The sequence below is a fragment of the Panulirus ornatus genome, chromosome 6, assembly GCF_036320965.1.
Source record: "Panulirus ornatus isolate Po-2019 chromosome 6, ASM3632096v1, whole genome shotgun sequence".
NCBI lineage: Eukaryota > Metazoa > Arthropoda > Malacostraca > Decapoda > Palinuridae > Panulirus > Panulirus ornatus.
Genome location: NC_092229.1, coordinates 45,831,431 through 45,858,627, shown reverse-complemented (window position 1 = coordinate 45,858,627; position 27,197 = coordinate 45,831,431). Strand labels below are relative to the sequence as shown.

Sequence of the window (27,197 nt, the reverse complement as noted above, 5' to 3'; positions counted from 1 at the left end):
GTTACACCTGAGAACACACACACACACACACACACACACCTGACCTGTGCCAGTAATGGTACACCTGAGAACACACACACACACACACACACACACACACACACACACACACACACACACACACACCTGACCAGTGCCAGTAATGTTACACCTGAGAACACACACATACACACACACACCTGACCTGTGCCAGTAGTGGTACACCTGAGAACACACACATACCTGACCTGTGCCAGTAATGGCACACCTGAGAACACACACATACCTGACCTGTGCCAGTAATGGCACACCTGAGAATACACACACACCTGACCTGTGCCAGTAATGGCACACCTGAGAACACACACACACCTGACCTGTGCCAGTAATGGTACACCTGAGACTACACACACACACCTGACCTGTGCCAGTAATGTTACACCTGAGAACACACACACACCTGACCTGTGCCAGTAATGTTACACCTGAGAACACACACACACACCTGACCTGTGCCAGTAATGGCACACCTGAGAATACACACACACCTGACCTGTGCCAGTAATGGCACACCTGAGAACACACACACACCTGACCTGTGCCAGTAATGGTACACCTGAGAACACACACACACACACACACACCTGACCTGTGCCACTAGTGACACACCAGAGAACACACACACACACACACACACACACACACACACACACACACACCTGACCTGTGCCAGTAATGGCACACCTGAGAATGGGTCGTTGTTGACAAAGATCCCATGCCAGGCATAGCCATGGCGAGGCTTGGCCCACATGTAGCAGGTTGATCACACACCAAGTGAGAGTATGTGTGTATGTGGTCAGGATGAGCAAGAATACCTGAGGAAGGTGTTCATGGCCCTCCTCACGGTCGTTGTAGCTTGACGTTGACGCCCTTAATGACCCCTGGCAGTTAATGGGTCGAAAGACCATAGACGCAGTTAAGAGACCTGTTAACATACACACACACACACACACACACGCACATATATACGCAGTATATTTATGTACGTGAAATTGTGTGTCCTTATATGTACGTACACTTGATACATATATATATATATATATATATATATATATATATATATATATATATATATATATATATATATGTGTGTGTGTGTGTGTGTACAGCAATGGTAGCATAAGTTGATGTCTGAATGCGGGAGAATGTGTGTGAAAAGAGAAAGCCTGCAGTAAATGTGAATAAAAGCAAGGTGATTTGGTTTAGCAGGGCGGAGGGACAAGTCAGCTGGGGTGTGAGTTTGAATGGAGAAAATAGTAGGCATTGGGGCGTGTGTGTTTTAGAATCTGGGAGTGGACGTGACAGCGAATAAAACCACTGAAGCGGAGGAGGAGGGCGGGTGAGGTGGCGTATGTTCTGAGAATATTGAGGGAGTGTGTGGAATGTGAGGTTTTACTGTGGGAGGAGGTGGGGAAAATGATGGTGTTTGAATGCAAAGGATGGGCTTTGTAAGAGAATGTACGGAACGGGTTGGAAGTGTTGGCAATGAAATGTTCTAAGGATGACATGTTGTGTGAGGAGGGTTAGTCGAGAAGGAAAAGGGAGTATAAGAGAGAGAAATGTGGTAATAAAAAGAGTATGATTGGGAGAGCTGAAGAGGGTGTGTTAATATGGTTTGGACAAGTGGAGAGGATGAGTGAAGAAAGGTTGACAAATGAGGTAGACATATGTATCAGGAATGTTAGGGACAAGGAGAAGGGGGAGGCCAAATCAAAGATTTAAGGACTGGATGAAACTGATTTTGAGTGCTCGGAGTCTAAGCATGCAAGGGGGTGAAAGGCGTGCACGTAACAAAGTAAATTGGAGAGATGTGTTATATAGGGGTCGACGTTCAGTGAATGGACCAAACCAGGCATATGAAGAGGCCGGAGGAAACCCAACACTGAACCCACATGGCCTCCAGCCACAACATCTACTTCATATAACACCATTCACCTTACCTAACCACTATAAACCCGACGCATAAAGAAATATATATATATATATATATATATATATATATATATATATATATATATATATATATATATATATATATATATATATATAAATATTCAGGTGTGGCACAGAAGGAAGCGAAAGCACTAGGTCTAGTTATCAAGACGATACAGACTCAACTCTCTTGACTAGATCCAGGAACCGAGCGAGCAAGGTGGACTTCCACCACGACTGGCATGAGGAAGTGGAGGAGGAGATTAAAGTTAGGAGGAGTTGAGAGACTGGATTGATGGATGGAGAATGGAAGGGGAATGATGTAGGAGAAAGATGGTACGTGACGTAGAATGGTCATAGTCTTACATGACTTGTAGCGTGATCCGATAGGTTTAGAGTGATGCATGGCAGCGCGGTTCAGTGTTTCGACTCATGGTTCAGTGATGTGTGTTGTGGTCAGGTGGTTTGGGTTGTGGTTCAGGATTTGTTATGATTCATTGATATGTCTTGGGGTTCAGTGGTGTGTGTGATGGTTCATTGATGGATCTTATGGTTCTAGCTTTTTATAGGTCAATGATTCACGGTATGTCTCACTGATTCGATATGGTTCCTTGATTCGTGATATGATTCAGTGATTCGTCAAGGTTCCTTGATTAATATCGTGGTTCAGAGATTCGTGTTATAGTTCAGATATTCGCGTATGAGTCCAGTTATCCGCCTTATGGTTGTGAGTCATGTGGTTCACTGATTCGTGTTAGTTTACTGTGATTGTTATCAAGGTTTTTAGTCATTCCTTATCTTGCTTATTATTCGAGATTGATACCATATTTCCACGTTTCATGTCATGGATCAGTTATTTGTATTAATGGTATATTATTCGCGTCATGGTTTAGTGATTCGTATTTGGATTCATTGTTTCACGGTATGGTTCACTGTTTCAAGTCATGGTTCAGTGTTTCTCTTCATGGTTCAGTGTTTCACGTCGTGATTCAGTGTTTCATATAATGGTTTGGTATTTCATATCATGGTTCAACGTTTCCATTCGTAGTACAGTGTTTCATATCACGGTTCAGTGTTTCACATCATGGTTCATTGTTTCATGTCAAGATTCAGTGTTTCACATCGTGGTTCGTTGTTTCACGCTGTGATCCAGCATTTCATGCCTCGAAATCACAATTTCAACTCCGGCTTTTTTCAACTGACGCTCTGCTTGAAGTGAAGAATACTACGTAATTTGAACTGTATGAAACAGTTAATTAAGATAAAGATGAAATGGAATGGCTACTCATGAGAAATAAACCATGCAACCATAATCATAAATAAAGCCTTAGATATTTTTGAAATAAAGGAGATAAATATCATAAATAAATCGAGTTTGTTTGGGTCATCCGATGTCTAATATTTATCAGGGTTGGATACCAGGTATCAGGGTTGGATACCAGGTTATCGAGTGATACGAGGTTGCATATAAAGTCTCTTGGTTGCATGTCCCGCTGGCAACCGGGTTTCGAGTCCTTATGCTGCCTTTAAAGAGAAGGAATGAATGCGAGGGAGGAGAGGAGGGGAGGCGACTCACGTAATATGACAGACATAGCGATTGTGCCAACACAGTGGCGTCCAATACTCAGGCTGGAGCTTGCCCAGCATTCCAGCAAGAGATGAAACGGGGGAAAAAAAAGAATAGAAATATTTTCCAGTTAAGAAGGAAAATATTCGCAGTGTCACAGACAGGATCACTGGGGAAAGGTCGTGGACAAGAATGCGTTTCCAGCAAGAATTTGCATAAAGACGTGCGTGTCTGAAAGTGAAATACAGATTCCTGTGAATGAAATAAATTTCCAGCGGGTCAGCTGGCCCCTGGAGGGAGATGATGAAGGGAAGTTAGGGCGGGGTTGTGGAGCACCCAACGGGAGGGAGGGGGGTAGAGGCAAAGAAGGGAAGGGAAGGGAGGGAAGGGAGGAGGGAAGGATCATCTTAGTAGAGTGTTGTGTGTATGTTGGGGTATGCGTTCGCGCGTCCCTGCCACTGTTTTGATACGGTATGAACGAAAATATTTTGGCTCAGAAGTTACACACACACACACACACACACACACACACACACACACACACTCACTCACTCACTCACTCACTCACTCACACACACACATTCACACATTCACTCACTCACTCACTCACTCACGCATACGCACACTACACACACACACACACACACACACACACACACACACACCCTGAGGGATGTCTGTTTTCTTCTGAGAATATGAATACCGATGTGCGTAGAAAATGGAGGGAGGGGATAAGTCCACGTCTCCTTGAGACCAGATTTACGTTCTCAAGCTCGTCTTGATCACCGCAAGGCACAGGAGAATATGGCTGCCAGAAGTTCTGGTTATTCTATAACTTTTTATATTTTTGAGGAGAGAGAGAGAGAGAGAGAGAGAGAGAGAGAGAGAGAGAGAGAGAGAGAGAGAGAGAGAGAGAGCGTTCCCTGGAGTGTATTCACGGCCCCAAAAACCTCTTTTTTTTTTTAAGTCCCCTGTGTAAGGGGGTTGTGGCTTGGACATCCCTCATAATGAGAAGGGTAGACTCACCTAACCCCCAGGGAGAGCTTTCTCGTGTCCCTCATTTTCGTGGAGTCGTGGAGGAGGGATGGAGGGGTCCTGTTTGTTTTTTTTTGGGGGGGCGGTGTCCACAGTGTAGATTAAGGTGGGCATTTGACTCCACCGGACCACAATGTAGCTCTGGTTTATCTCGGCCGTGCAGAGGGGGGCTATACACACACACACACACACACACACACACACACACACACACACACACACACAAACACACACACACACACACGTAGGGAAGTGATGGCCACAGCGGGGCTGTGGCTGAGCACTTGTGGTCGACCTTCCCCGTGTGTTGTGTGATAACATGTTGTGTGTGTGTGTGTGGTGTGTGTGTGTGTGTGTGTGTGTGTGTCTGTGTGTGTGTGTCTGTGTGTGTGTGTGTGTGTGTGTGTATGGGTGTGTGTGTGTGTGTGAGTGTGTGTGAGTGTGGAGATATGAGGAAGCAGGTTAAGAGTCGTATTCGTAAAGGTGATGATGACAGGTTAGATGTGAAGGATAAAGAAATTTGATTTTGTTGTGGGCTTATACCATTTACCCCCCCTCGAAAATGAAATAAACACCGTCATTTAGGATTTCTCTCTCTCTCTCTCTCTCTCTCTCTCTCTCTCTCTCTCTCTCTCTCTCTCTCTCTCTCTCTCTCTGAAGTTCTTCAAGCTCTGCCACACACATAACCTTTATACATTTACTTCACATGTTTACCAAATGGCGTCCTAACGTCGTCTCTTCGATGTATATCAACTGACTGTTATATTTCTCTCTTGTGTCTCCCCAGATGATGTGATTATTACACGAAAGTGCACTTGGGATTTTTTCGTGTTTCATTTTCCCCGTGGACTCATAGGAATATCTTGATCACGCGCAAAATTGCGATCCTTTCCAATATATATATATATATATATATATATATATATATATATATATATATATATATATATATATATATATATATATATATATATATTTCTTTTTTCTTTCAAACTATTCGCCATTTCCCGCATTAGCAAGGTAGCGTTAAGAACAGAGGACTGGGCCTCTGAGGGAATATCCTCACCTGGCCCCCTTCTCTGTTCCTTCTTTTGGAAAAAAAAAAAAAGAAAAAAAAAATATTACAAGAGGCCTGTCACCACCTGTGCCACGAACATACCCTCTTCATCTATCGCCGCCACCAACACTGTCATCACCACCACTGTGGCCATCACCAACACTGCGGCCATCACCAACACTGCGGCCATCACCAACACTGTGGCCATCACCAACACTGTGGCCATCACCAACACTGCGGCCATCACCAACACTGCGGCCATCACCACCACTGTGGCCATCACCAACACTGCGGCCATCACCAACACTGCGGCCATCACCACCACTGTGGCCATCACCAACACTGCGGCCATCACCACCACTGTGGCCATCACCAACACTGTGGCCATCACCAACACTGTGGCCATCACCAACACTGCGGCCATCACCAACACTGTCATCACCACCACTGCGGCCATCACCAACACTGCGGCCATCACCAACACTGCGGCCATCACCACCACTGCGGCCATCACCAACACTGCGGCCATCACCAACACTGCGGCCATCACCAACACTGCGGCCATCACCAACACTGCGGCCATCACCAACACTGCGGCCATCACCACCACTGCTGCCATCACCAACACTGCGGCCATCACCAACACTGCGGCCATCACCAACACTGCGGCCATCACCAACACTGCGGCCATCACCACCACTGCTGCCATCACCAACACTGCGGCCATCACCAACACTGCGGCCATCACCAACACTGCGGCCATCACCAACACTGCGGCCATCACCACCACTGCGGCCATCACCAACACTGCGGCCATCACCAACACTGCGGCCATCACCAACACTGCGGCCATCACCAACACTGCGGCCATCACCACCACTGCTGCCATCACCAACACTGCGGCCATCACCACCACTGTGGCCATCACCACCACTGCGGCCATCACCAACACTGCGGCCATCACCAACACTGCGGCCATCACCACCACTGTGGCCATCACCACCACTGTGGCCATCACCACCACTGTGGCCATCACCAACACTGCGGCCATCACCACCACTGTGGCCATCACCAACACTGCGGCCATCACCACCACTGTGGCCATCACCAACACTGCGGCCATCACCACCACTGCTGCCATCACCAACACTGCGGCCATCACCACCACTGTGGCCCATCACCAACACACTGCGGCCATCACCAACACTGCGGCCATCACCAACACTGCGGCCATCACCAACACTGCGGCCATCACCACCACTGCTGCCATCACCAACACTGCGGCCATCACCAACACTGCGGCCATCACCAACACTGCGGCCATCACCACCACTGCGGCCATCACCAACACTGCGGCCATCACCACCACTGTGGCCATCACCAACACTGCTGCCATCACCAACACTGCGGCGATCACCACCACTGTGGCCATCACCAACACTGCGGCCATCACCAACACTGCGGCCATCACCACCACTGTGGCCATCACCAACACTGCGGCCATCACCAACACTGCGGCCATCACCACCACTGTGGCCATCACCACCACTGCTGCCGTCATCAACACTGCGGCCATCACCACCACTGTGGCCATCACCACCACTGCTGCCATCACCAACACTGCGGCCATCACCACCACTGTGGCCATCACCACAACTGTGGCCATCACCAACACTGCGGCCATCACCACCACTGTGGCCATCACCACCACTGCTGCCGTCATCAACACTGCGGCCATCACCAACACTGCGGCCATCACCAACACTGCGGCCATCACCAACACTGCGGCCATCACCACCACTGCCTACCACTGTCACCACCACTTTCTACCACTGTCACTACCACCACCACTGCAGTCGCCATCTCAGCCACAAGCCCCATCTCTACCACTTTCACCACCGTCATTACCACACTGGCTACAACTCCCCACTCCCTCTCTGTCACCACTGTGAGTATGGTCAACACACGGGGTATCGAACGTGTGTCCCTCTGTGTGTGTATGTGTGTGTGTGTGTGTGTGTGTGTGTGTGTGTGTGTGTGTGTGTGTGTGTATACTGCTGCTCCTCCTCTCGTAAATATGTGATGATGATCGACCTGTGTCTCTCTCTTTCTCCCTCACTTCCTTCCACCCATCTTCCACCCTTCACCCCATCTTCCACCCTTCACCCCACACGGGGGGAGAGGATTGCTCTCTCCCACCCCTCCCACCCTTCCTTCTCTCCCCTCACCCCAGCTTAGCTGAGAAAGCTGATCTTATGGCTCGTCTTTTAGCCAGTATGTAACTATTTGTCGAGACAACACGAGGGTGGTGTGTATGTGTGTGTGTGTGTGTGTGTGTGTGTGTGCGCGCGCGCGCTCGTGTGTGTACGTGTGCTTGCTCGTGTGTGTGTGTGTGTGTGTGTGTGTGTGTGTGTGTGTGTGTGCATGTGTGTGTGTGTGTGTGTGTGTGTGTGTGTGTGTGTGTGTGTGTGTGTGTGCCCAGCCTTTACATTCATACATAATACAAGAAAGAAAATCATTAGATATAGCAGATAGATACAGGAATGAAGTTGATAGATGGTACACAAAACATTTTAAAGAAATGGGATATGTGTGTGTGTGAGAGAGAGAGAGAGAGAGAGAGAGAGAGAGAGAGAGAGAGAGAGAGAGAGAGAGAGAGAGAGAGAGAGAGAGTTGATAACCGTAGAGGAACTTCAGACACACATTCTGAATGTGATGGTGAGCAGTGTCATCATCTACTTCGAGTCAACAGGTACGACATGTTATATTTGTGTCTCCTTGTGGGAAGATGTTGAACAGCTTCGGGACTTTACCATCTGCCTTCGTGCTTGGCAGCTGTGGTCCTTTAGGAACATCTTCAGACCTCCAGCCAGCGAGGCAGGCAGTGTCTAGCGTAAGCTGATGTCGGAATCCACCTTCCCTGTGCCCTGGCACGGTGCACTGTGGTGTGGTGATGGAGGAACTCCCTCACCCTGGCACGGTGCACTGTGGTGTGGTGATGGAGGACCTCCCTCACCCTGGCACGGTGCACTGTGGTGTGGTGATGGAGGAACTCCCTCACACTGGCACGGTGCACTGTGGTGTGGTGATGGAGGAACTCCCCTCACACTGGCACGGTGCACTGTGGTGTGGTGATGGAGGAACTCCCTCACCCTGGCACGGTGCACTGTGGTGTGATGATGCGCAGACGCCAACGCGTGGTTTCTCCTTCAGCGTCGCCTAGCCAGTGACTTAAGTCTGTTGTACTCAGACGTGTCTCATTCGTTGAATCATTTCCATCTGTTTTAACGACCCTGTTTGAGAAGTAACTACCTCGACTTGTTCGACCCATCGTTTGTCCTCGAGATTTGTATCCATCAATACGAGTGAAAATCTCACGAGTCAGTCATGAAACAGCTCCATAAGTTCGAGAACCTCGAAGGCTTTCATGGTTGAGAAGACCTGTATTAGATCACTCCATACAACTTCCCTCTTTTCCAAGCTGAGTGAGTTTGATTCCTTTCATCGACTGTCAGTAGGAATTATCTTTCAGGCCAGGAATTCTCTTCATAGCTCGCCTTTGTTCTCCCACCATACTCTCTCTCTTGTCTCGTCACACAAGGCGACCAGAAGTGAACACAGTTTTCAAGATGGGGACACACCGCTCGGTAACTTGTAAAGAGTGAAGATCACTTCCTCACTCTTGCTTGGTTTGAGTTCACCAAAGATTATCATTTTACACCCAAGTCCCTTTTTTTTTTTTCCTCATTGACCTTTGGTAGCTTAACTGAATTCTTACTTTGGATTTTTTTTTTCATTTTTGCTGCCGACATTTAGACCGTTGCACATTTTCAGTGTTGGAATTTATGTGCCTCTCGTGTTCTCAGTCCATCGATTTCTCTATGTCAGTTTCAAGCTCGCGATGTTCAATATTCTGTATTTATTTCCCAACGGAGCATCGCCCGCGACTTTCGTTGGCATATGTTGCAGGCTATTATTGATGTTATCAATATAGATATTAGAAGGAGAATTGGACCCAAGGCTGATCCTTGTGGCACGCCACTTGTTACGAGTAACCATTCAGTGGCTGGACCATAAACCAGTCTTCTTTGTCGCCGGCCGGTAAACCTTTAACGTGGATGTTTACCGGATGCTTTTTGAAAATCTGTAAATTGATGACATCATCTGCATTGCCCTGGTCATCATACATTATTGATTATAACGATGAAAGAAACCATTCACCTTCGTCAGACGTTGAGCGATCCGTCGAAGACCATGTTTGAGAATCGTTGATCTAAGTGATGCTCGTTTCCGAAATGAGATGGGGTCGCGAGTCTGAAATCGAAGAGGGAGGCCTTTGCTGTCCCGTTTCTGTCGATGACCCAAGACGTCCACCTCGTTTGCCATCATTATGTGACTAGCCAAATTGATAGAGGAATATCCAGAGGAAGAATGAACCATTGTCTTCCAAGTTTCGTGGCTCTGTTTAGTGGGGTTTTCTTTTTAGAAGGTTCCTCCTAAACGTCCAGACCTCGCAGAGTTCCATTACACTTGCTTCCTGTAGGCATTCGTCTTAGGCACATCCAGTCATTCTCTGCTGGTGTTACTGGCGTCGCGTCCACCTCCAGCATCACTTCGCTGACCGTTCTGCATGACAGGGTGTTAATATGCCCCGTTTATCACATCCACTCCACTTTGAGACTCCCGTATACGCACCTCCAAGACCGCTTTATCCCTCCTGAACTCTCCCCAAGTTTCGCGAGTGGTGTATCATCACATATGGCGCTCTGTAGATTTTCTCGTGGAGAGGAAGCAAGTTTATGATGTAGTAAGAGACGTGGGTTGATGCGGTCAACAAACTGACTAGTCAACATTTACTGCACGACCACGGGTTAAGTCGTTCGTGACGCGCTCCCCCCCGTCCACTGGGGACAAGCACCAGGCCTCAGGGCTTCACCTTCCTAGTCGCTGTCGGGCGCGGGGTCTCCTACCTCTCACACGTCTCGTCGAGGGAGGAACTACACCTCGGATCGCCCTCCTGGAGGCGTATCCCTCCTGGCTCGCGTCTGAACGCCCCGCGTTCAAGAGCTTTCTTCGTCCTTGCCCTTCTTACAGTCACCGTGTGAAGCCGAGTTGAGCCGACAGCTGATTGTCGTGTATAACCCTCATGGAAGAAAAAAAAAAAAGATGTATTGTACTAGAAATGAAAGGGGGGGAAAACCTATTTTACTGATGGAATGAACGAGTTGGTGTTGCATGCGGTTTTGATGAGGTGGTGAGGATCTTCGGGGGGAGGGAGGAGGTACGTGAGGTCGACGGCGAAGTAGATCGGTCTTGTAGATTGTCCGTGTTAATGGCGATGATTACAGGGAGGTAGAGAGGCAGAATACAGCGTGATGGATCGGCCGTAGTCCATGTGGTGTTGGTAGAAGGGGTGTAGCGCGTACTGGCCGGGGGTTGGTGTAGACAACTTGTATCAAGTGATGTTTACTGTGCGACACCTAGGGAGGGATAGCGAACCCAGCAGCGAGTGTGGAGGTTTTGATAGATCGATGGTGTATACGTGATGGTGAAGTTTTATAGTGAGGGGAGGGTAACGCAAGGGTGGGGTTGAGGGTGGCTCAGTGTTAATGCTGTGGTTGATGTGTGTGTATATATGTTGGGGGGTACTGTGTGTGTGTATGTAGGGGTGAGGGGCCCCTGCCGTCGGGGATAGTGTAGTGGGTGTATGTGTATTGAGGATAGTGTGATGCAACAGACATCTGTTAAGTGTCAGTGGTGAGGAAGTGGCTCCATAAGTGTGCCACTGTAGTAGACGCGCCATGGTAGTGTGAAGTGTTGGTTAGCAGCGTCAGAATATGACATGCTGGGGAGCTGTCATGTACACTGCCGTCCATATATATATATATATATATATATATATATATATATATATATATATATATATATATATATATATATATATTTAAAGCATGACGGCACACAGCTCCAGCCTTATATCAGAAGGAGAAAAAAAAAAGAGCGAGAGAAGAAGAAAAATGGCATTGTGTGGATGAGAACACAGACGATCCAAGCTGTCTTGTGTTCAGAGGCCAGCGCCTCGGTGAAGACAGGACGGAGTGAAGATAAAATGGTGATATATGCGGTGAAAATAATGGGGAAGTGAAGATGAAGAGATATATATATGCGGTGAATATAATGGGGTAGTGAAGGTAAAGAGATATATGCGGTGAACATAACGGGTTGGGGAGGGGAAAGATCAAGGTGTGGGAAACATGGTGATGAGGGTGTACTGGTGATGACCCCTTTTTTGACCTGACCTCTAGTGATCCAAGATACCAGGTTTATAGTCTATTCACCCTAACAGGAACTGACCTATCTGTCCGTGTCACCCAGATGTTATATTACTCTTAGTGTGAATCATCTCACACAAAGTGACTCTCATTTGGACAGTTCACGTTACTGTACATTTCTCATACATGTCTTGCCCAGCAGAAGTGTATATGATGGGATCAGCCGTAGTGCCAGATGAGAATACGCACAAAGAAAACGGAGTCGGGTTCAAGAGGTCGTAAGAGAACGTGTCAATACGCATCTGCTTGGCATACACAGCGGAAGATTAGCACGATACACAATATACACAGCATAACAATACACGGTATACACGGCATAATACACAATATACACAGCATAACAATACACGGTATATACAACATAACATAATACACAGTATACACAGCATAACATAATACACAGTATACACAGCATAACATATATACACAATATACACTACATAATACACAATATACACAGCATGATACACAGTTTACAGTACATAACATAATACACAATATACACAGCATAACAGTACACAGTATATACAACATAACACAATACACAATATACACAGCATAACAATACACAGTATACACAGCATAACAATACACAGTATACACAGCATAACAATACACCATATACACAGCATAACAATACACAGTATACACAGCATAACAATACACAGTATATACAACATAATAGAATACACAATATACACAGCATAACAATACACAGTATACACAGCATAACAATACACAGTATACACAGCATAACAATACACAGTATACACAGCATAACAATACACCAGTATACACAGCATAACAATACACAGTATACACAGCATAACAATACACAGTATACACAGCATAACAATACACCATATACACAGCATAACAATACACAGTATACACAGCATAACAATACACAGTATACACAGCATAACAATACACAGTATACATAGCATAACAATACACAGTATACACAGCATAACAATACACCATATACACAGCATAACAATACACAGTATACACAGCATAACAATACACAGTATATACAACATAATAGAATACACAATATACACAGCATAACAATACACAGTATACACAGCATAACAATACACCATACACACAGCATAACAATACACAGTATACACAGCATAACAATACACAGTATATACAACATAATAGAATACACAATATACACAGCATAACAATACACAATATACACAGCATAACAATACACAATATACACAAAATAACATAATACACAATATACACAGCATAACAATACACAATATACACAAAATAACATAATACACAATATACACAGTATACACAGCATAAGACACAGAACCCTTCGTATTTGGTAGCACACAGAACTGCGCTCTGTATTTCCCAGCCTTCGCCAATACCGTGGAACATCTCGCCTGGTGGGTTACATACACCAGGGGACCCGCGGGAGCCTGGTCGCCTCTCACGGGTCACCACCACCCGCGTGAGTGAGCTGCAGTGATCAGTGCAGGGGAGATGCAGTGATCAGTGCAGGGGAGATGCAGTGATCAGTGCAGGGGAGATGCAGTGATCAGTGCAGGGGAGATGCAGTGATCAGTGCAGGGAAGATGCAGTGATCAGTGCAGGGGAGATGCAGTGATCAGTGCAGGGGAGATGCAGTGATCAGTGCAGGGGAGATGCAGTGATCAGTGCAGGGGGAGATGCAGTGATCAGTGCGGGGGGAGATGCAGTGATCAGTGCAGGGGAGATACAGTGATCAGTGCAGGGAAGATGCAGTGATCAGTGCAGGGGAGATGCAGTGATCAGTGCGGGGGAGATGCAGTGATCAGTGCGGGGGAGATGCAGTGATCAGTGCAGGGGAGATGCAGTGATCAGTGCAGGGGAGATGCAGTGATCAGTGCGGGGGAGGTGCAGTGATCAGTGCAGGGGGAGATGCAGTGATCAGTGCAGGGGAGATGCAGTGATCAGTGCAGGGAAGATGCAGTGATCAGTGCAGGGGAGATGCAGTGATCAGTGCAGGGGAGATGCAGTGATCAGTGCATGGGAGATGCAGTGATCAGTGCAGGGGAGATGCAGTGATCAGTGCAGGGGAGATGCAGTGATCAGTGCGGGGGAGATGCAGTGATCAGTGCAGGGGAGATGCAGTGATCAGTGCGGGGGAGATGCAGTGATCAGTGCAGGGGAGATGCAGTGATCAGTGCAGGGGAGATGCAGTGATCAGTGCAGGGGAGATGCAGTGATCAGTGCAGGGGAAGATGCAGTGATCAGTGCAGGGGGAGATGCAGTGATCAGTGCAGGGGAGATGCAGTGATCAGTGCAGGGGGAGATGCAGTGATCAGTGCAGGGGAGATGCAGTGATCAGTGCAGGGGGAGATGCAGTGATCAGTGCGGGGGAGATGCAGTGATCAGTGCAGGGGAGATGCAGTGATCAGTGCAGGGGGTGATGCAGTGATCAGTGCAGGGGAGATGCAGTGATCAGTGCAGGGGAGATGCAGTGATCAGTGCAGGGGAGATGCAGTGATCAGTGCAGGGGAGATGCAGTGATCAGTGCAGGGGAGATGCAGTGATCAGTGCAGGGGGAGATGCAGTGATCAGTGCAGGGGAGATGCAGTGATCAGTGCAGGGGGAGATGCAGTGATCAGTGCAGGGGAGATGCAGTGATCAGTGCAGGGGAGATGCAGTGATCAGTGCAGGGGAGATGCAGTGATCAGTGCGGGGGAGATGCAGTGATCAGTGCAGGGGGAGATGCAGTGATCAGTGCAGGGGAGATGCAGTGATCAGTGCAGGGGAGATGCAGTGATCAGTGCAGGGGGAGATGCAGTGATCAGTGCAGGGGAGATGCAGTGATCAGTGCAGGGGGAGATGCAGTGATCAGTGCAGGGGGTGATGCAGTGATCAGTGCAGGGGAGATGCAGTGATCAGTGCAGGGGAGATGCAGTGATCAGTGCAGGGAAGATGCAGTGATCAGTGCAGGGGAGATGCAGTGATCAGTGCAGGGGGAGATGCAGTGATCAGTGCAGGGAGATGCAGTGATCAGTGCAGGGGAGATGCAGTGATCAGTGCAGGGGGAGATGCAGTGATCAGTGCAGGGAGATGCAGTGATCAGTGCAGGGAGATGCAGTGATCAGTGCAGGGAGATGCAGTGATCAGTGCAGGGAGATGCAGTGATCAGTGCAGGGGAGATAACAGGTTTCGTGCTTGTGGGAGCAGCCTGACCCCCCTTGCGTGCCTCCCCTCACCAGACCCCGCTACACGGGTCATTTTCCCCTCACTCCCCACACACCCCACACACACACACACACACACACACCAGACACTCCTCAGCAAAATTGACCACTTGAACGTACATTTCTGATTTCCTCCTTCCCTCGGTGTTTTTTTCCCCCCTTGTGAACCCCGATGTTTCATTTACCTGTTCCGTCACGCAGACTGCTCTGAAACCCTCCCCCTAACCCCCCCCCCCCCCAACGTGTGGTAAATATTTGCTTGGCTGTTTTGAGTTTCCGGTCTGCGAAATCGTTAAGGCCCCCTCAGCATCAACCCACATCCACCGGGCGAAAATGATCATGGAACACCTTCAGGTATTAATGATAATCCACACACACACACACACACACACACACTCTCTCTCGCTCTGTATGTAGCCCATGCTGTGTGTGTGTGTGTGTGTGTGTGTGTGCGCGCGCGCCATGACTGGCCCGTGTGTAAGGATGTGCCATTACTGGCACAGGTCGGCTCGTGTGTGTGTGTGTCAGCGTGTGTTGTGTCTGCAATGTGATGAATACACAGGTCGGCCCGTGTGTGTTACTACAGCATGTGTGCAAAATGGGATGAATAACTTCATCTTAGATCGATCCAGGACCAAATCGGGTGGGTATTTTTGGGCTTTAAGCATGCCAACTGCAATAAGCCCCAATTGTACTCACCTCCCGAGATTAAAAATCTTTTGAATATTGTAAGATCCAATACACTCTTGTATTTCCTTTATGGGATCGACCCGAGTTGGATACCTTGCTCCACACAATCTTCGTCATGTCTCTCACTGGAGGAGAATTTCTCATCGTACTCGTAACACAGTGTTGAGTCTCTTGTGGAATATATAGTCTTCAGTATCATTGAATCATGCAAGACACACCGATGTTTGGTGTTCGATTCTTTTTTTTATCTTTTTATTTTCTATTGTGAATGTTTTGATACTAATGTTATGCATAGGATATATTTCAACTTCAAATTGTATTGTACAGTGCATTGATTACATATATATATATATATATATATATATATATATATATATATATATATATATATATATATATATATATATATATATATATATAATATATATATATATATGTATATATATATACATATATATATCCCTTGGGATAGGGGAGAAAGAATACTTCCCACGTATTCCCTGCGTGTCGTAGAAGGCGACTAAAAGGGGAGGGAGCAAGTGGCTGGAAATCCTCCCCTCTCGTTTTTAATTTTCCAAAAGGAAGAACAGAGAAGGGGGCCAAGTGAGGGTTTCCCCTCAAAGGCTCAGTCCTCTGTTCTTAACGCTACCTCGCCAACGCGGGAGATGGTGAATAGTATGAAAAAAAAAGAAAATATACTTACCCGCCGTTTCCCGCGTCAGCGAGGTAGCGCAAGGAAACAGACGAAGAATGGCCTAACCCAGCCACATACACACATATATACATAAACGCCCAGACACGCACATTTACATATATACACATACATACATATATACACATTTACATATCCATACTTGCTGCCTTCATCCACTCCCGTCGCCACCCCACCACACACGAAATAGCATCCACTACAGAAATTTAATATTTAATGAATTTTTTGTTTGTTTCTTGTTATGAAGTGTGCTTGTAAAATTTTGATAAATCTTAAACATCATCATTACGTGTAAATGAAAACTTCTTACAAGTAAATACAGAGTTGTGCACCAGACATGGGTGATGATCACTGACAGTAATTACTGGCGCTAATGACCTTATTTCTTTCACAGGTAATGACCACTACCTCTGGCGGTGAGGACGTGAACCCTAAACCCTGATGACCTGACCTGTCTTCACCTATTAAGGTAAGGGTCATGGTGCCAGAAGAGGCCATTAGTGATTTTGAACTGCTGCTCGCCCTCTCTCTCTCTCTCTCTCTCTCTCTCTCTCTCTCTCACACACACACACACACACACACACACACACACACACACACGTTCTCTCTCGCTCGCTCACTCACTCACTCACTCACTCACTCACTCATTCACTCTCTCTCTCTCTCTCTCTCTCTCTCTCTCTCTCTCTCTCTCTCTCTCTCTCTCTCTCTCTCTCCATATGCCGTAGAGGAGCGAAAAAAATATTTTTTGGCGACAAAAAAAAAAAAAAGATACTGAATAATGAAAGAAAAGAAAAATAAAGAGTTTTATAGATTGACTGAACGAAGGAAAACGAAGAATGGTTGAGCTAGAAAGAGATGGGGGAGATGGGGGGGGGACTAAAGAAAGAGTGTGAAAGGGGGGTGGAAAGGAGAGAGAGAGAGAGAGAGAGAGAGAGAGAGAGAGAGAGAGAGAGAGAGAGAGAGAGAGAGAATGGCGCGAGACGATAGCTCTAGGAACACCTCCATGGGGAGGGAAAGGGTGTGGGTGTGGGTGGGTGTGATTGCTTAACCCACGTAGTGGAAATGATGAGAAATTTGATCCGAGGGGAAAGAAGCGAATGGCGGAGAAGATTGATTGATCAGTCGGAATAAAGAATGATTGGGGAGAGAAAAAAAAAACATCAAGGGGAATTGGACCACATCAGAGGGGAACATTGACCGGGAGAGGGTTAGTGTGGGTCGTGAGGGGGAAACGAGAAAGAGATTGTTGATTAATCAGGCAAAAGAGAGAGAGAGAGAGAGAGAGAGAGAGAGAGAGAGAGAGAGAGAGAGAGAGAGAGAGAGAGAGAGATGATATCTGAAGATCTGGGCAGCACCAGCTGAGGGTGGGTGGTGGTGGAGGGAACAGCAGTAGTGGTGGGTCGATCGCGCAAGAGAAACAACAACAAAAATAGAATATCTGAAGTGTACGAATGAGCCAATTGGACGAGGATTGAAGCGACGATATACGAAGGTGGCGAAATGATGAATTGGACGAGGATTGAAGCGACGATATACGAAGGTGGCGAAATGATAGTATATTTGTACGAGGAAAATAAAGAAAAAAAAAATCGCCATATAGAAAAGAATTTACAAGAAAAATGGAGTGAGAAATATGAATAGCGGGGATATACAGAAAATCATAGAGAAATGACATTCCCATGTGAAAATCGGGTTTGGACACAGGGAATCGTGAAGGCTGGTAGAGATAAGATAATATATGTGAAAGGAAAGTTAATGACACGTGTGTGATGTTATGTAGTCAAGAATTGCGAGGACGGGAGGTCATGATAGAGAACTGGCGTCGGGTCAGGTGTGGAGGCTTCATGCATATTCGCCATTTCCCGCGATAGCGAGGTAGCGTCAAGAACAAAGGATTGGACCTTTGAGGGAATATCCTCACCTGGCCACCCCTTTATCTGTTCCTTCTTTTGGAAAATTAAAAAAAAAAAAAAAAACGAGAGGGGAGGATTTTCAGCCCCCCGCTCCCTCCCCTTTTAGTCGCCTTCTACGACACGCAGGGAATACGTGGGAAGTCTTCGTTCTCCCCCTATCCCCAGGGATGTAGCCAAGATTGATATACGAGGACGGATAAGGAGGAGGGATGGACGTGTGAATAGAGACGAAGAGGTAAAGGGTAGAGCCACAGACAAGGTATGGATGGTTGGATGTTCGGCGTTTAAACCGGGGGGGGGGGGGGGGGGGGTCATTAACGCCGTCAACATCTCTTGAGTTTGGAACACCAATTGGAAGAAAAAATCTTGAACACCTTTCATTACATGTTCGAGGTTTAGCTTCAGAGCCATATACGCGATCTTAATTGCATACCTGGTCCTTCAAAATTGCTGTGAGCGAATTGATACATAGCAGCTTACGAACATAGCCAGTGCGTTATAAAGTCTCGGTCGTCACATTAATTCTCCATCGTTAGAATACTTCGTCACGACAGTAGTCTATCATGATTGTTCCTCATGATAATAGTACTCCATTTATTTATTTATTTTATTTATTTTGCTTTGTCGCTCTCTCCCGCGTTAGCGAGGTAGCGCAAGGAAACAGACGAAAGAATGGCCCAACCCACCCACGTACGTATGTATATACATACACGTCCACACACGCAAATATACATACCTATACATCTCAATATATATATATATATATATATATATATATATATATATATATATATAATATATATATATATATACACAGCCATATACATATACTGTATCTTAATTATTCATCGCCACCTCTTCGTCATAATGCTCCGTTTTCGTAACATCCCTAACCTAACTAATGATACTCCATCATCATCATTATAATGCTCCATCATCATCATCATAATGCTCCATCATCATCATCATAATGCTCCATCATCATCGTCATAATGCTCTATCATCATCATAATGCTCCATCATCATCATAATGCTCCATCATCATCATAATGCTCCATCATCATCATCATAATGCTCCATCATCATCATAATGCTCTATCATCATCATAATGCTCCATCATCATCATCATCATAATGCTCCATCATCATCATCATAATGCTCCATCATCATCATCATAATGCTCTATCATCATCATAATGCTCCATCATCATCATCATCATAATGCTCCATCATCATCATCATCATAATGCTCCATCATCATCATCATAATGCTCCATCATCATCATCATCATAATGCTCTATCATCATCATAATGCTCTATCATCATCATAATGCTCCATCATCATCATCATCATAATGCTCCATCATCATCATCTTCATAATGCTCCATCATCATCATCATCATAATGCTCTATCATCATCATAATGCTCCATCATCATCATCATCATAATGCTCCATCATCATCATCATCATAATGCTCCATCATCATCATCATAATGCTCCATCATCATCATCATAATGCTCTATCATCATCATAATGCTCCATCATCATCATCATCATAATGCTCCATCATCATCATCATAATGCTCCATCATCATCATCATAATGCTCCATCATCATCATAATGCTCTATCATCATCATAATGCTCCATCATCATCATAATGCTCCATCATCATCATCATAATGCTCTATCATCATCATAATGCTCCATCATCATCATCATCATAATGCTCCATCATCATCATCATCATAATGCTCTATCATCATCATAATGCTCCATCATCATCATCATCATAATGCTCCATCATCATCATCATCATAATGCTCCATCATCATCATCATCATAATACTCCATCATCGTCATCATAATGCTCCATCATCATCATCATCATAATGCTCCATCATCATCATCATCATAATGCTCCATCATCATCATCATAATGCTCCATCATCATCATAATGCTCCATCATCATCATCATCATAATGCTCTATCATCATCATAATGCTCCATCATCATCATCTTCATAATGCTCCATCATCATCATCATCATAATGCTCTATCATCATCATAATGCTCCATCATCATCATCATCATAATGCTCCATCATCATCATCATCATAATGCTCCATCATCATCATCATAATGCTCCATCATCATCATAATGCTCCATCACCATAATGCTCCATCGCAACACAGATGCCGTTCCCTCTATATGCCATGATATTACACGGTGGCCGTCGGTTATTTGGACGATAATCCTATCATTTATCAGGGTCTTTACGACCGTTATCGCCAGTTTTAAAAACCACCAATTGAGAAGGCCTGATTTATTTATTTATTTTTTTTCCATATATTAAAATGATTCTCAGACCATACACGTTCTCTCTCGACGTAAATGTATTTATGTAATATTTCGCACTAATATGTATGTAAATTGCAGAATATATATTTCTACTTCGATGTCTATATTTTGTGGAATATTGAGGAAAAGATTATAAAAATTAGGTTGATTTTTCTCTTTTTTTTATCATTGGTTTAACCTCAGCTACGTCCATTCGTACAAAAACATCCATTGTAATAATGCCAAGGGCGTCGTTTTCTTTCGCGGAACGTTCGAATATCATGGTAGACTCTTGAATATCGAAGACTTCGAGGGCGTTTAGTTCATCATTAGTAACCCTCTTTGTTCGCCCTGTCCTGCAAGACTTCTCCACTACAGTTCTAGTTCTACTTGACGATAGTTTCATCACAGTTCAGACTTGAGTCTCAAAATCAAACGGGAGGCGGAGCCAACCCGACCGACCGCTCACAAGACGCGCCTCCGAAGAGAGCGTAACGGAGCGCAACGCCTGATTGGTCATAGGAACGTATTTGCGTTCAATTGATGTACACAGCAGTTCGTTGTATAATTTATTCATCTTTTTAACAGTTTGTTGTAGATTTGTATTATTTTGGACGTGAGTTTTAGCGTTTTCTTAAATGTAATGGTATGATTAATTTTGTCGTAATGATTAATATGATCATTGATTGATATGATCTCGTAACGTATTTGTTGTAGACGTTTTCTACCTAAATAGCGAAAGCTAAATATATATATATATATATATATATATATATATATATATATATATATATATATATATATATTTATTTATTTATTTATTTTTACGAAGGTGTAGAGAAGGGAAATAGACAAAGATACGAAGGGAGAAAATAGATATCAGTGCTTCAGAGAACAGATTCTGAATTATCCTGCGCAGTGGCGGTTGCGCCGTCCGTATGACGTCACCGAGAACACGCGATTCTCAGCTCTTCAACGAAAGCAAAAAAAAAAAAGAAGAAAAAGAAAATCTAATGAAGATATGTATTCCAATGGGCTTTATATACATAGTAGTGCGATTGCATTTGATGTAAGAATTATACTTTAGCGCTTGAAGAAAGTTAGATTTTTACGATTATCGGTGATGATCACCATACCGTAATTTGGTTCGACCTTAATCACTCTGGCAGTGGATAGTCCTGGAGTCCAGCTCTCTCTCCTGGTCGACCACGGAGTCCTTAAGGTTTTGGGTCCAAGGATAAACAACTTCCCTTTTCCTCCACCTTCTTCTTCGTATTATTATTCCACTCCCTCATCGCACTACCAGAAGACTCCCCCACCACTCACCTTCCAATTGACTCTCATGGACCCAGATAACCTCTCTCTCTCTCTCTCTCTCTCTCTCTCTCTCTCTCTCTCTCTCTCTCTCTCTCTCTCTCTCTCTCTTTCTCTCAGACCCCCTCCAAATGACTCTCATGAACCCAGATAACCTCCTCTCTCTCTCTCTCTCTCTCTCTCTCTCTCTCTCTCTCTCTCTCAGACCCCCTCCAAACGACTCTCGTGGACCCGAATAACCTCCTCTCTCTCTCTCTCTCTCTCTCTCTCTCTCTCTCTCTCTCTCTCTCTCTCTCTCTCTCTCAGACCCCCTCCAAACGACTCTCATGAACCCAGATAACCTCCTCTCTCTCTCTCTCTCTCTCTCTCTCTCTCTCTCTCCCGGTTCTGCCCCAGGGTTGGTGGGGTGTGGTTTCCCCGCTCTCCATATAGTTAAAGAGGTGGGGAGGGCGGAGAGAAAAGGCGGATCGTGTGCTCTTTTTTTCCCCCCCATCCCGCCCACTTCCTACAAATAGAATGGCTGGCACCCCGCGTAGCGCCGGCCGCTCTAACGATTGAGGGGGGGGGGAGGGGGAGGCAGAACCTCATCGCATAACGAGGGTTGATATTGTCGTGTATGTGTGTGGCGCTGGATGAACCCTGGAATCGTTAACGACCCAATGGGCAATTTCCGTCGTCGCTTCATGCAGCAGTGGGTGGGGGATTTAAGGACAGTGGTGTAGCAACTTGCGGTAACTGAAAGGTTGGAATTAAGTTTTTCTTAAAGTGTTAGTGCCTATACCATACCCCGTTTTCTCTCAAATGGGGAAAAAGAAAATGAAAACCACTGTTGTCTTACGAGAATGTCTGGTGGTCCCAAAAACGCTGTCAGGATTTCTGAATTTTGTTTTTTTACGTTTATGTTTTTTAAGTGTCGAGTTTAGGTCAATGTGGATATAGGATTATTGTAATTATTTAAGGTTTTTTCTTCTTTGCTACTTTTTTTTTTTTTTTTTTTGGCTGCTGCTTTGTCAATTTTTGGTTGGACAAAAATCGCCTCGTTATCTGCTGGACAACTTTCAAGTAACCTTTGTATATAGATCTTACTTTCTCTACTGTGTTTATGCATCAGAGAGATTCACATTTTACCTAACATCTTGCATGTCGATTTAACTAACAAGTATTTTATTATTTGCGCTAAGGAGGTGTTTCGGTGCGTTGCACATGACAGCTAGAGACTGAGTGTGAACGAATCTGGCCTTTGTTGTCTTTTCCTAGCGCTACCTCGCGCGCGTGCGGGGGGAGGGGGTTGTCATTTCATGTGTGGCGGAGTGGCGGCGGGAATGGATGAAGGCAGCATGTATGAATATGTACACGTGCATATATGTATATGTCTGTGTATGTATATATATATATATATATATATATATATATATATATATATATATATATATATATATATATATGTATATATATATATATATATATATATATATATATATATATATATATATATATATATATATACGTGAAATGTATAGGTATGTATATGTGCGTGTTTGGGCGTTTATGTATATACATGTGTATGTGGGTGGGCTGTTCTTTTCGTCTGTTTCCTTGCGCTACCTCGCCTACGTGGGAGACAGCGACAAAGTATAATACTATGAAGAAAAAGAAAATGATATATATATGTATATATATATATAGATAGATAGATAGATAGTCTCGTGCTGGAGGGATTCGGGTATGGTCAGCATCTTCAGCTGTTCAAAACACTCCTGAAAAGCCAGGAGGAGACCTCCCCAGCCACGCGGAAGGTAAATAGAAACTTTTCATCCATACTGCAGCAGCCGGGAGGGGAAGAAAACCCCTTCCCTCCCTTAAAAGACTGAAGAATTCCTCCCACATCAACTTTAAATCGCAAGCCTCTTTCATTTTTGTCGCAGATGCTCCAAATAAGTTTGTCTTGCACGTTCCTCCGGTATGATAAATGTGGTCAAAGGAATTTTATATTGGTCTTGGGGGAAGGGAGGGGTTTGATGTATTGCAACCCTTTGATTTTGTTCGTCCCAGCGTATGTACGTCGGTCCCGTTTTCTTCGCTCAGTGCACCGTGGCCCCTTCGTTTTCTTCTCCCAGTGTATCGTCAAGTCTGTGTCCTTACTGATTGTAAAGTAGCCTCCGTTTTTCTGTACTTAGTGGAAAGTCAACCCCCGTTTTCTTCATTCGAAAGTCCCCTACCCCCATCCCCCGTTTTCTCAGTCCAGCACAGAGACTAATTTCAAAAGAGCCGCTTGATGGCGCCTAGGTCGCTCTGGCCTGGCAGTTGCTCCACCATATATAGCTTGATGGTAAAGTGGTTGGCACTACGGGACTGAAAGACTGGAAAACCTTAGAGAGTAAAAGATATGCTTATGTGTGTGTGTGTGTGTGTGTGTGTGTTTATTTATAGGCGTATATGCCTAACTGTTTATTGATGTTTCATCCTATGTATTTGCATGTTTACGTATGTGTCTGTGAGAGTGTCTGTGATTATGTTGTTGCATTTATGACTCCCAAGATCCCATCTCCTGGGGGCCTCTGGCAGCTCGAAGACTGCGCTGCAATCAGAAGCAGGGAAAGGATTAAAGCTTCGCCATTAGGTGACTTTTTACACCGGCGGTGTAGCCACAAGGTTTCCTTCAGTGTACAATCTTCCCCAGCCTCTTCATTTTTCCCATTCTCATTACCGAACATATTCCCCCTCCTCAGATTGGCTTCGGTTCGTGTTGTCTTAGCTCAGACGTAGAGAGAGAGAGAGAGAGAGAGAGAGAGAGAGAGAGAGAGAGAGAGAGAGAGAGAGAGAGAGAGACACACACACGATCATCATTTTTTTTTTCGAAGCACTTAAGATACCCTTCACATCCAGGTTGTTGCTTGTGTCCCAAGGGCGGGCGTACCCATACCAGGCGGCTGCTGTGTGAACGACGTGGCAAGATGTGCACGGGACATCCCCAGCCATGGCTGAGGCCCGTTGGAGCCTCTGGGAAAACGACAGAAATCAATCAGAACTAAACCCCGGGGGTTAGGGTTGGGTGTGCGGTGTGGGGTGGATGCATCACAACCTACGTATAGAAATGCGGGGAAAGTCTGGCTCTCAATCCACTCTGAGATATTATATTTCCCCTCGGCATGAAAGATGCGGGGGATAGAATGCATGAAAACGACAGGTAGATGGCGGGAGATGAGGCCGGGGAATATATATATATATATATATATATATATATATATATATATATATATATATATATATATATATTTATATATATATATATATATATATATATATATATATATATATATATATATATAATATATATATATATAAGCAGGTGTGTGGGCGTGTATGTATATACATGTGTATGTGGGAGGGTCGGGCCATTCTTTCGTCTGTTTCCTTGCGCTACCTCTCTAACGCGGGAGACAGCGACAAAGCAAAATGAATAAATAAGTATATATATGGATGGTATTGCAGTGGAATTTATTAAAAAAGGGGGTGACTGTATTGTTGACTGGTTGGTAAGGTTATTTAATGTATGTATGACTCATGGTGAGGTGCCTGAGGATTGGCGGAATGCGTGCATAGTGCCATTGTACAAAGGCAAAGGGGATAAGAGTGAGTGCTCAAATTACAGAGGTATAAGTTTGTTGAGTATTCCTGGTAAATTATATGGGAGGGTATTGATTGAGAGGGTGAAGGCATGTACAGAGCATCAGATTGGGGAAGAGCAGTGTGGTTTCAGAAGTGGTAGAGGATGTGTGGATCAGGTGTTTGCTTTGAAGAATGTATGTGAGAAATACTTAGAAAAGCAAATGGATTTAAATGTAGCATTTATGGATCTGGAGAAGGCATATGATAGAGTTGATAGAGATGCTCTGTGGAAGGTATTAAGAATATATGGTGTGGGAGGCAAGTTGTTAGAAGCAGTGAAAAGTTTTTATCGAGGATGTAAGGCATGTGTACGTGTAGGAAGAGAGGAAAGTGATTGGTTCTCAGTGAATGTAGGTTTGCGGCAGGGGTGTGTGATGTCTCCATGGTTGTTTAATTTGTTTATGGATGGGGTTGTTAGGGAGGTAAATGCAAGAGTCTTGGAAAGAGGGGCAAGTATGAAGTCTGTTGGGGATGAGAGAGCTTGGGAAGTGAGTCAGTTGTTGTTCGCTGATGATACAGCGCTGGTGGCGGATTCATGTGAGAAACTGCAGAAGCTGGTGACGGAGTTTGGTAAAGTGTGTGGAAGAAGAAAGTTAAGAGTAAATGTGAATAAGAGCAAGGTTATTAGGTACAGTAGGGTTGAGGGTCAAGTCAATTGGGAGGCGAGTTTGAATGGTGAAAAACTGGAGGAAGTGAAGTGTTTTAGATATCTGGGAGTGGATCTGTCAGCGGATGGAACCATGGAAGCGGAAGTGGATCATAGGGTGGGGGAGGGGGCGAAAATTTTGGGAGCCTTGAAAAATGTGTGGAAGTCGAGAACATTATCCCGGAAAGCAAAAATGGGTATGTTTGAAGGAATAGTAGTTCCAACAATGTTTTATGGTTGCGAGGCGTGGGCTATGGATAGAGTTGTGCGCAGGAGGATGGATGTGCTGGAAATGAGATGTTTGAGGACAATGTGTGGTGTGAGGTGGTTTGATCGAGTAAGTAACGTAAGGGTAAGAGAGATGTGTGGAAATAAAAAGAGCGTGGTTGAGAGAGCAGAAGAGGGTGTTTTGAAATGGTTTGGGCACATGGAGAGAATGAGTGAGGAAAGATTGACCAAGAGGATATATGTGTCGGAGGTGGAGGGAACGAGGAGAAGAGGGAGACCAAATTGGAGGTGGAAAGATGGAGTGAAAAGGATTTTGTGTGATCGGGGCCTGAACATGCAGGAGGGTGAAAGGAGGGCAAGGAATAGAGTGAATTGGAGCGATGTGGTATACAGGGGTTGACGTGCTGTCAGTGGATTGAATCAAGGCATGTGAAGCGTCCGGGGTAAACCATGGAAAGCTGTGTAGGTATGTATATTTGCGTGTGTGGACGT

At 45.1% G+C, this 27,197-nt stretch overlaps 1 protein-coding gene across 1 annotated transcript in view; it reads left to right on the top strand.

Annotated features, from left to right (window-relative positions):
* LOC139749182 (potassium voltage-gated channel subfamily KQT member 1-like) overlaps positions 1-27,197 on the top strand; it is a 953,229-nt gene that overhangs the window by 187,522 nt on the left and 738,510 nt on the right. The window contains 1 exon segment of the mRNA XM_071662846.1: positions 16,980-17,054. The gene's annotated coding sequence lies outside the window, so the exon portion shown is untranslated.